This window comes from Mustela nigripes, chromosome 1, assembly GCF_022355385.1.
Source record: "Mustela nigripes isolate SB6536 chromosome 1, MUSNIG.SB6536, whole genome shotgun sequence".
Taxonomy (NCBI): Eukaryota; Metazoa; Chordata; class Mammalia; order Carnivora; family Mustelidae; genus Mustela; species Mustela nigripes.
In genome coordinates, this window is record NC_081557.1 from 124,244,148 (window position 1) to 124,253,950 (window position 9,803).

General features: G+C 39.7%; 1 pseudogene; it reads right to left on the reverse strand.

Moving 5' to 3' along the window:
• Positions 1-4,363: 4,363 nt before the first annotated feature.
• On the reverse strand, positions 4,364-5,158 carry LOC132013621 (small ribosomal subunit protein eS6-like; annotated as a pseudogene).
• Positions 5,159-9,803: the final 4,645 nt, after the last annotated feature.

Here is a 9,803-nt window from a genome sequence, read left to right on the forward strand (position 1 = left end):
ACTATCACAAATTAGTGTATACAAAGATCATTCTTGGAGCACCTAGGTGGCTCAGTCGTTAGATATCTGCCTTTGGCTCAAGTCATGATCCTGGGGTCCTGGGATCGAGCCCTGCATTGGGCTCCCTGCTCAGCGAGAAGCCTTCTTCTCTCTCTTCCACTCTCCCTGCTTGTGTTTCCTCTCTCACTGTCTCTCTCTCTCTGTGTCAAATAAATAAAATGTTTAAAAAAAACAAAAACAAAAAAAAATCATTCTTCACAAACTTCTAATTTTGAGAAACTGCCTCATTACTTTTATATTTTGATCCACATTTGTTCATCAGTTTGCATGAATATACTTTTACTTGAAGATTTGTTCAGCAAATCTTGCAGTGACCAATTCACAATATACACAAAAATAATGGTAGTGTAAGAGGAACAAGGGTTTAAACAAAGGTTGACCAATAGAGTTGTAAATGGAGAGAAAAGTTTTCCTCAAAATAGAGGAAGTGTATATATGGGATACATACCAAAGACACATTTTTACTTTGAAAAAATAAAATGGGAAAAAAAAGAAAACAGAAAAAAAATGGAATCCTTCAGAAAATTCTAAGATTTAATAAACAAGTTCAGCAAGGTTGCAGGATACAAGACCAATACAGAAATTAATTTTATTTCTATACATTAGCAATAAACAATCTAAAAATGACATTAAGAAAACAATTCTATTTACAACATCAAAAATAATAAAATCTTAGAAATTAAGAAAAGAAGTTTAAGACACTCAAACTACAAACATTGCTAAAAGAAACTAAAGGAGGCACAGATATCTGTATCAAAACCTATATATGAGTATTCGAAGCAGCATTATTCATAATAGCCAAAAAGTGAGAGAAATCCCAATGTCCATCATCGACTGATGGATAAATAAGTAAAATGTGTCATATCCATATAATGGCCTATTATTCGGCAATAAAAAATAGAGAGGTAATGATACATGTTAAAAACATTGTGTTAAGTGAAAGAAGTCAGTAACAAAAGACTACATATTGTATGATTTATAGGAAATCTCCAAAAGAGGTCAAGCCATAGGGACAGAAAGATAAATGTTTGCCTCAGGCTACAAGTGAGAGGTTAGGAAAAAGTGTGAAGGAAGTACTAATGCATGCAGGGTTTCTTTGAGGGTGATGAATATTAATTTTTTTCTTTTAAAGATTTTATTTATTCGACAGAGAGAGAGAGAGAGAGACAGTGAGAGAAGGAATACAAATAGGGGGAATGGGAGAGGGAGAAGCAGTGGGAGCCTGGTAAGGGACTCAATCCCAGGACCCTGGAATCAAGACCAGAGTCAAGGCAGACACTTAATGACTGAGACACCCAGGTATCCCAAGGATGATGAATATTAATTAATTGTGGTGATAGTGTCATAGCTTTGTATTAAAAATCATTAAATTGTAGGGTGCCTGGGTGGCTCAGTGGGTTAAGCCTCTGCCTTCAGCTCAGGTCATGATCTCAGGGTCCTGGGATCAAGTCCTGCATCGGGCTCTCTGCTCTGCAGGGAGCCTGCTTCCTCCTCTCTCTCTCTGCCTCTCTGCCCACTTGTGATCTCTCTCTGTCAAATAATTAAAATCTTTTAAAAAAATCATTAAATTGTACAATTTAAGTTGTGAGTTATGTAATATGTGGATTATAAAGTTGTTTAAAAAAATTTTTTTAGAAGAAATTAAAGAATGGAGCACCTGACTGGCTCAGTCAGTAGAGCAACTCTTTTTTTTTTTTTTTTTTTTTTTTTAATTTTTCTAAACCTCAGTTCCTCATTTTTCTTTTAAAGATTTCTTTTTAATTTATTTGACAGAGAGAAACACATTGAGAAAGGGAGCACAAACAGGGGAAGTGGGAGAGGGAGAAGCAGGCTTCCCACTGAGCAGAGAGCCTGATGCGGGGCTCGATCCTAGGACCTTGGGATCATGACCTGAGCCAAGGGCAGTTGCTTAAAGACTGAGTCACCCAGGGTCCCCTAGAGCAACTCTTTTGATCTCAGAACCATGAGTTCAAATCTCATGCTGGATGTGGGGCCTACTTAAAAAAAAAGTATAAAAAGAAACAAAAGAAAACACAAATGCATCAAAAGATATCACATATTCATGGGTCAAAAGACATATTATATTGCTATATTATAATATATATTATATTATATTGTATATATTATATTATATATATATATTGCTAAGGTGGTAATACTCCACAAATTCATCTACTGACTCAACACAATCCCTATTTGTTTCTCCAAAAGCCATATAAATAACCAATAAGCACATGAAAAGATACTCTTTATTCATTATGGATATGTAGATCAAAACCACAGTGGAATACTACTTCACATCCACTAGATTTGGTTACAATCAAAAAGACAGCCAGTCACAAGTTTTGGTAAGAATGTAGAGAAACTGGATCCCTCATACACTGCTGAAGACATTAGAAAACAGAAACTACCACACCACTTCGCAATTCTATTTAAGTAAGGTATATTCAAGAAAATTAAAAACGCATGTCCTCACTAAACTTGTACTCTAATGTTCATACAGACATTATTCATCATAGCCAAAACTAGAAACAATGCAAATGTCCATCAAATGATGAATGAGTAAACAAAATATGAGATAGCCCTTTAATGCAATTCTATTTTAGTAATAAAAATGAAAGTTCTGATGTATGCCACAAGATGAATGGACCTTGGAAACATTATGCGAAGTGAAGTAAGCCTGTTACAAAAGTCCACATGTAGAGAGTTCCATTCACTTGAAATGTTCAGAATAGGCAAATCCATAGAGACAGAAAGTAGTTTTCTTTGCAGGATGCAAAGAATGGGGAGTGAGTGCTAATAGGTATGGTTTTGGAGGGGAGATGAAAGTGTTCTAAAATTAGATCATAAAAAAATAAAAAATAAATAAAATTAGATCATGGTAAAGTTTGCACGTCTCTATGACTATAGTAAAAACCTTGAAATTATGCTCTTTAAAGGACTGAATTTTATGGCATATGAATTACACTTTAATAGAGCTATTACAAACAAATAAATAAAATGGAGTATAAGTATTTAAAATAAACTTTAAAAGCCAAAAATGAATGCATTTTACTATGATTTGCTTTCAGGGCTACCACAAGGTTCAGCTTTATAAAATGACTAAATTTTATTCCTGCGCTAAATTTTATGACTAACTTTTATTCCTGGGTTTCCTGCGCCCAAATTTACTGTTTTCTTTCTTTTTTTAAGATTTGTTTATTTATTTGAGAGAGAGAGAGAGAGCTAGAGAGGGTGAGCGAGCCCACTCGTGTGTGGGGGGAGGGGTAGAGGGAGAGAATCTTCAAGCTGACGCCGCACTGAGCATGGGGTGACATGGGACTTGATCTCATGACCCATGACCTGAGCAGAAACTGAGAGTCAGCTGCTCAACCAACTGAGCCACTCAGGTGCCCCAAGAAAAAATTCTTTTTTTAAGGATTTTATTTATTTATTTGAGAGAGAGCATGAGTGGAGTAGGGGCAGAGGGAGAGGGGCAAGCAGACTCACCACTGAGAAGGGACCCTACACTGGGCTTGATCCCAGGACCTGGAGATCATGACCTGAGCCCAAGTCAGGTGCTTAACCAACTGAGCCAACCAGGAGTCCCCAAGGAAAAAAATCCTTAAACGATGTCCTTTAGCTAGATAGCTCACCGGACTGATTATTTATCTCAGCCCCAAATGCACCCTTTCAAAGCTTCTGTATTGATGCTGCCACTGGGACTGTGCTGATTACCTTTCACAGACTCCTTTGCCAGCTGGTGTTAAATTCTGCCGGTTCCAGAGCCAGAGTAGAAGATGGGTGGAGGAAGAAGACTTCTTTCTCAATTTGGAGCTGTTTCTAACCGTGTTGGCCAAGCTTCTGTCAATTGCTTCAGCTTGATCAGCCCCTCAGAGGTAGCCCAGGCCACAGACACTTCTCAGAGGCCTGATCCAAAGGTTCCCTTCCTCCTCGGAGTGAATGGTAATCCCGAGATCTTCTCTTCTGTTTCCCCAGACCTAGGTGTAGCTGCTGCTTCTGCCTTCAGCTCTGGATGGTCTTCTTATTCCACTCTTGTGTTCAGTTCTACAAGCCTCGAGTAACCAGTTCTCTCTGTAAAATCTCCCTGTTAACATACTCCCAGTTTTTCTTCATCTTTTGTCCGCCCCCCGCCCCCGCATTGGACTCTGATGGAGACAATACTGTGCTCTGATAGTTGTAACATGGAGGGGGAATCTACTTCTGAACAGAAGACTGAACCAAAAAGGAAAAAAAAATTGCTAAGTTTTGCTCCTCAGTTCAACCCCTTACTATCTTCTTTTTTGGGGGGGGGGGTGGATTTAATGTCTGATCTTATTTATTTGTCACTCTTAGAAAATCTCATTTTTGACTGGACTCAGACTTAGAGGTAGAAGCTCTCAGCGAGGACAGCCTCCGTCTCTTGGCAATCTGTTCCTGGCGTTTTTCTTTGGCCTCCTTCATTCTCTTGGCCAAAAGTTTAGCATATCCTGCAGCCTCTTCCTTGTTTTTCTTAGTGCGCTGTTTCTTCAGAGCAATACGCTGACGTTTGTGTTGGAGGACACGTGGAGTAACAAGACGCTGTATCTTGGGCGCTTTGGTTCTAGGTTTCTTACCTTCTTTGTTTAAGGGCTTTCTCACAACATACCGGCGGACATCATCTTCTTTAGAGAGATTGAAGAGTTTGCGGATTCTGCTGGCTCTTTTGGGCCCCAGGCGTCGAGGCACAGTAGTATCAGTGAGTCCAGGAATATCCTTCTCCCCTTTCTTTACAATGACCAAGTTGAGAACACTGAGATTGGCATCCATGATGCAACTCGAACAGATTTGCACTTTCTCTCTCCTGTCCTCCTTGGTCTGTAGCAGGAATGCCCCTTACTCAGCAGCAGGCGGACACGGCCATGGGTCAAGACACCTTGCTTCATGGGGAAGCCTTGTTTGTCATTGCCACCACTGATTGGGACCACATAACCCTTCCATTCTTCACCGAGGGCGTCCGCAGCAACTTCTGTGGCCATAGGCTTCTCATAAAAGGTACGAAGTTTGTGTTCATCGTCCACTTCAATGAGTTTCTGGCAGCCAGTAGCTGGGAAAGAGATGTTCAGCTTCATCCTGAAGCAGTCTACCGCTTCTGAGGCGCCACGAAAAAGAGCAACCCTTACTATCTTCTTAATTAAAAATTTTTAATTCATCTCAGTTTGAGCATGTCATACTTGTTTTTCAACCTGCCTGCACCTATAACCACTGATAAAACCTCCTATTCCAGTGAATGAATTTCCATATAAAATAAACATCTGAGTTTCTTTCTCTTAGACTATGTAGCACATTTTCATAAAAACACAAATCTACTTTGGATGTACTTTCCACTGTGTCTGTACAGCTAGAGGTCACCTAGTAATGTATTACCATGCTACTCCCCAGATCTAAGTAAGAGACTACCAAATTTCCATCTTCAGTCATCTATTCTGAGCTCTTCTAGTGGCAGGATTTTCAACCCTTCCTTTTACGTTTTTAAGTCATGTCCTTTCACCTGTAGAATTTGCAGAGCCTCCTGGACACTTTCTGTCCTCCTCCTCCTGTGACTAGGTTGTATTTAAGTATGGCAGAATGAGGTTGATGGAGGGTATTCTTCAGGAGGAGTATTTAAGAAAATTTCGTAAATGCTTTGCACCAATTACTAATTTATTGCCTCCCACCTCCAAATCTATCTTTCATTGCCTGCTCTAGAATAATGGACTTTCTCCTTCCTCCTTAAGCATTGTCAGTAGAGGGGTTGTGAGCATGCTGGGGGAAAAAGGGGCTTCCTGGCTGCAGGGCACTCTTCTCTCCCCAGGCTTTAGCAGTGGCCAGCAACACTTGGGACCAATAGCATATGGTACCTTCCAATAAACAGCTTTTCATGGCGCCTCCTGGGTGACTGCATCTGAGACCTGGTGGCAAGATCTTTCTCCATGAACACCTTCCAGCATGCCAGGGGGTAGATTTCCAGCAAGTTTCACCAGTGTGGCACCTTAGCAAACTTGGTGATCCAGTGATAAGGCCATGTGATTTCCCACAAAGTCTGCATGTCAACACCAATGAGGCCCCCTTCCTTGGGGCTCTATCTCAGCCCCGTGAGCGATGGCTGCTCCCAACATCTGCTATTCACGTATCCTTTAGCACTCTCTTCACCTCTTGCTAGACGGTCCCTCATTACTCTAACCCTCTGTTACAGTTAATAATTCTTTATATAGAACTTTCCCTGTTCAAATTACTATGTCATTCATCTCTCCTGACTGAACCCTGATAGTACATACTCATTTGCTATATTTTGTCTCATTCCACCTGTTACCAATACAAAACTATGCAAATATTAAGTATCATCTATGACCAGTGATTAATCACAGCACAAATGTATATTAGAGGAAGAAGTCAAGGTTTGAAAGGTTTATTCATCTTAGTGTAGGTTTTTAGCCTTTATCCCATCATATTCCTGCTTCAACTAGATGGTTACAGACTTGCCTTGCTTTTAAACCTCACCTTCAGTGTTACACATCAGTTGGTTTGTCTGCCCTGTCCTGTACCTTCTCATTTTGGAAAGGACAACCATTCCTTCTTGGGGGGTCTTCTCCTCTCCCTTTCCCACCCACTCTTCTAAATGGGTGATTTTATACGAAGTTGCCAGTAACACACACTGTTACAGGATTGAGCATAGGACTCAAGTCTAGCCAGTTGGAGACTTTGGTTAGGATGCTTTAGATTTAGAAGTTAAAGGAGCAAGTCATTTCCTGTCTGGCCAGCCTGGGGAGATGTGAATTTGGACCTGATGGTAACTATAGTTCCAGCCTTGTAGGAAAAAGTCAGTCTAAGACAATGAGGTTAATATGTGGCAGGGGGCGGGGGCGGGGGAGCAACAATAGGAGGAAAGGGGAAAAAAAAAGTTAGAGCACTCTAACTGGTTAGATGGTAATCTTCACATCTAATACAGTGCTATGCACATGTTTTGCTGATTAACTGATGGTTGGAAATCCCATGGGGCTAAGATATGGTTATCTGTTTCCCTTTCATGGTCTTGTTTAACTATCTATTACAGTAATTGTGCCTAAGAAATATTCAGACAGCATATTGTAATAATAATAGCCTCTATTTATTAAGCCTCTGGTATATTTAAAGAACTATATTTTATGTACATTATCTTATGTGATTGTAACACTATGAAGTATTATTTCCATTTTAAAGATTTTGAGAGAGAGAAAGAGAGAGAGAGAGAAGGAACATGTGGAAGCATGCCAGGGGAACAAGCAAGAGCTGGGGGAGGGGCAGAGGAAGAGAGAAGCAGACTTCCTGCTGAGTGCAGAACCCCTCCCCAACCAGCCAATCCCAGGAACCCAAGATCACCACCTGAGCCAAAGTCAGACTCCCAACTAACTGAGCCAACCAGGCACCCCAGTATCATTTCTATTTTAAATGTAAGAACACCAAAGTTAAATTAATGTGACAGAATTTGAACCAAGGCTGAAATGACTCCAAGGTTCATCCACCAAGCTATGCTGCTTCACCTGTAATGCTTATATATTATATTTTAAAAGGAAGACCTCTGGGGGTATATTGTATATACTTTTCTCTTTGGCTATAGGAGATGGCTTAGGGAGAATAATTAGGTGGAGTCCAGGGGTACCAAATAATCATTACCAAACACTGGACATCTAAAGACATTTTTTTTTTAGAATTTCTGAATCTTCTCAATATGAAGATAGATCTTTTTCACCTTCCTGTTTAACGGTATACACTCAACAGGATGGGGGCAGTGTTAGGAATGGTCCCATCAGCCTGATTTGCCTTTGATGTTGCGCTGTATTGCACTGAAGAGAAGCCTTGTACACAGACTTGAAATAAAACCAGTGACCATTTAGGGACACCTGTGTGGCTCAGTTGGTTGACATGTCTGCTTTTGGCTCAGGTCATGATCCTGGGGTTCTGGGATTGAGCCCCTACTTGGGCTCCCTGCTCAGCCGGAAGTCTGCTTCTCCGCCCCCCTCCCCCAATATTTGTTCACTCACTCTCTCTCTCAAATAAATAAATAAAATCTTTAAAATCAGTGACCATTTAAAGCTAATTTTATTTTTCCAAAAAGAGTATAAACAGTTATGAATAAGTAGGCTTGATAATTGGTTGTGTCTTAATATCCCCTAACCAAATTGCCTTTTTTGTTTAAATTTTTTTGAAAAAAATAAAAGGAACTTATTTCAATTTTTATATCAAATTAGGCTCATACATTAAGAAGATATACAAGGAACAGCATTTTCTCAATAAATACCACATCTTAGAGTGTGGAATTATTAGATTTTAGGTCACAAATCAAAATTACTTCAAATTTTAAAGGTTTTGTTGGCTAGGTGACCCATCTAATTCTTTTTTTCCTAAGATAGTTTGAGCAATTATCCATAAAAATGTACTTGTTAGTGTTATCACTGATTTTTTTTAAAGGACTATGACTGATGTAAATAAAGTAATTGCAATTCATTTTTGTTGTAGTTCACATTTCAGCTTTACATCTGTTCTCAGAAAGAAGCTTGAAGAGATTTGTGGGCTGTACTGACACTTGTAGTCAGATAATATTTCATGACTGTATTTATGATGCCAAAACAGATAAAAGAAAAGCAAAACATTTGTTACATCAGTCAAGTTTTAGTTCTCAAGAATGGTAAATAACTGCTTTATTGTCACACAGTATATTAAGTTTTGCTTTTATTTTTCTCTCTGTTCTAATTGAAATTACAAGTTCTCCAGAACTTGAAGACTAATTTTGTACCAATAAAGAAACAGCAAAGATCAATAAAAATCTTCACTCTAAAGAGCATCGTAAAGTCAGACCGTTGAAGTTAGGCCTCACTTAATGTTGAATTGGATTTTAGAATCAACTCTATGGAGGAAGTTCTAGTAAAACTTAAACTCTCTAGAAGATTTAAAAAAATATATATCTCATTTATTCATTTGACAGAGAGAGACCACAAGTAGGCAGAGCAACAGACAGAGAGAGGGGGAAGCAGGCTTCCTGCTGAGCAGAGAGCCCCATGTGGGACTCGATCCCAACCCTGGGATCATGACCTAAGCTGAAGGCTCAGGCTTAACCCACTGAGCCACCCAGGCACCCCTCTAGAAGATTTTTGTTTTAAATAACTTCCCATGGTTTGACACAAATGCAGAAAGCAGTTAGTCCGCATGAGGGCACATATTCACAAATGGACTGCTATTCCAGTGTTGCAAACCAATTTATTCACAGCCAATCAAATCCTTTTAGCAAATGCGCAGATTTTCACATTATCGACCCAAAGTGATAGGAACACACGTACACACCTCTCCAATTTTTTTTTTTTTAAAGATTTTATTTATTCATTCGACAGAGAGAAATCACAAGTAGGCAGAGAGGCAGGCAGAGAGAGAGAGAGGAGGAAGCAGGCTCCCCGCCAAGCAGAGAGCCCGATGCGGGACTCGATCCCAGGACCCTGAGATCATGACCTGAGCCGAAGGCAGCGGCCTAACCACTGAGCCACCCAGGCGCCCATACCTCTCCAATTTTTAAAAAAATATTTATTTATTTAAGTAATCTTTATATCTAACATGGGGCTCAAACTCATGCTCTTCCCACTGAGTCCGCCAAACTCTCCCTTCTCTGATGTTTTTGAAGGATATTTTAGAGGGACCTTTTTTCCCCTGTGATTAGTAACACTGAGGATTATATAAGTGTTTACTTCTGCCTTGTGAGATTTTCCAATAGTTCAGTT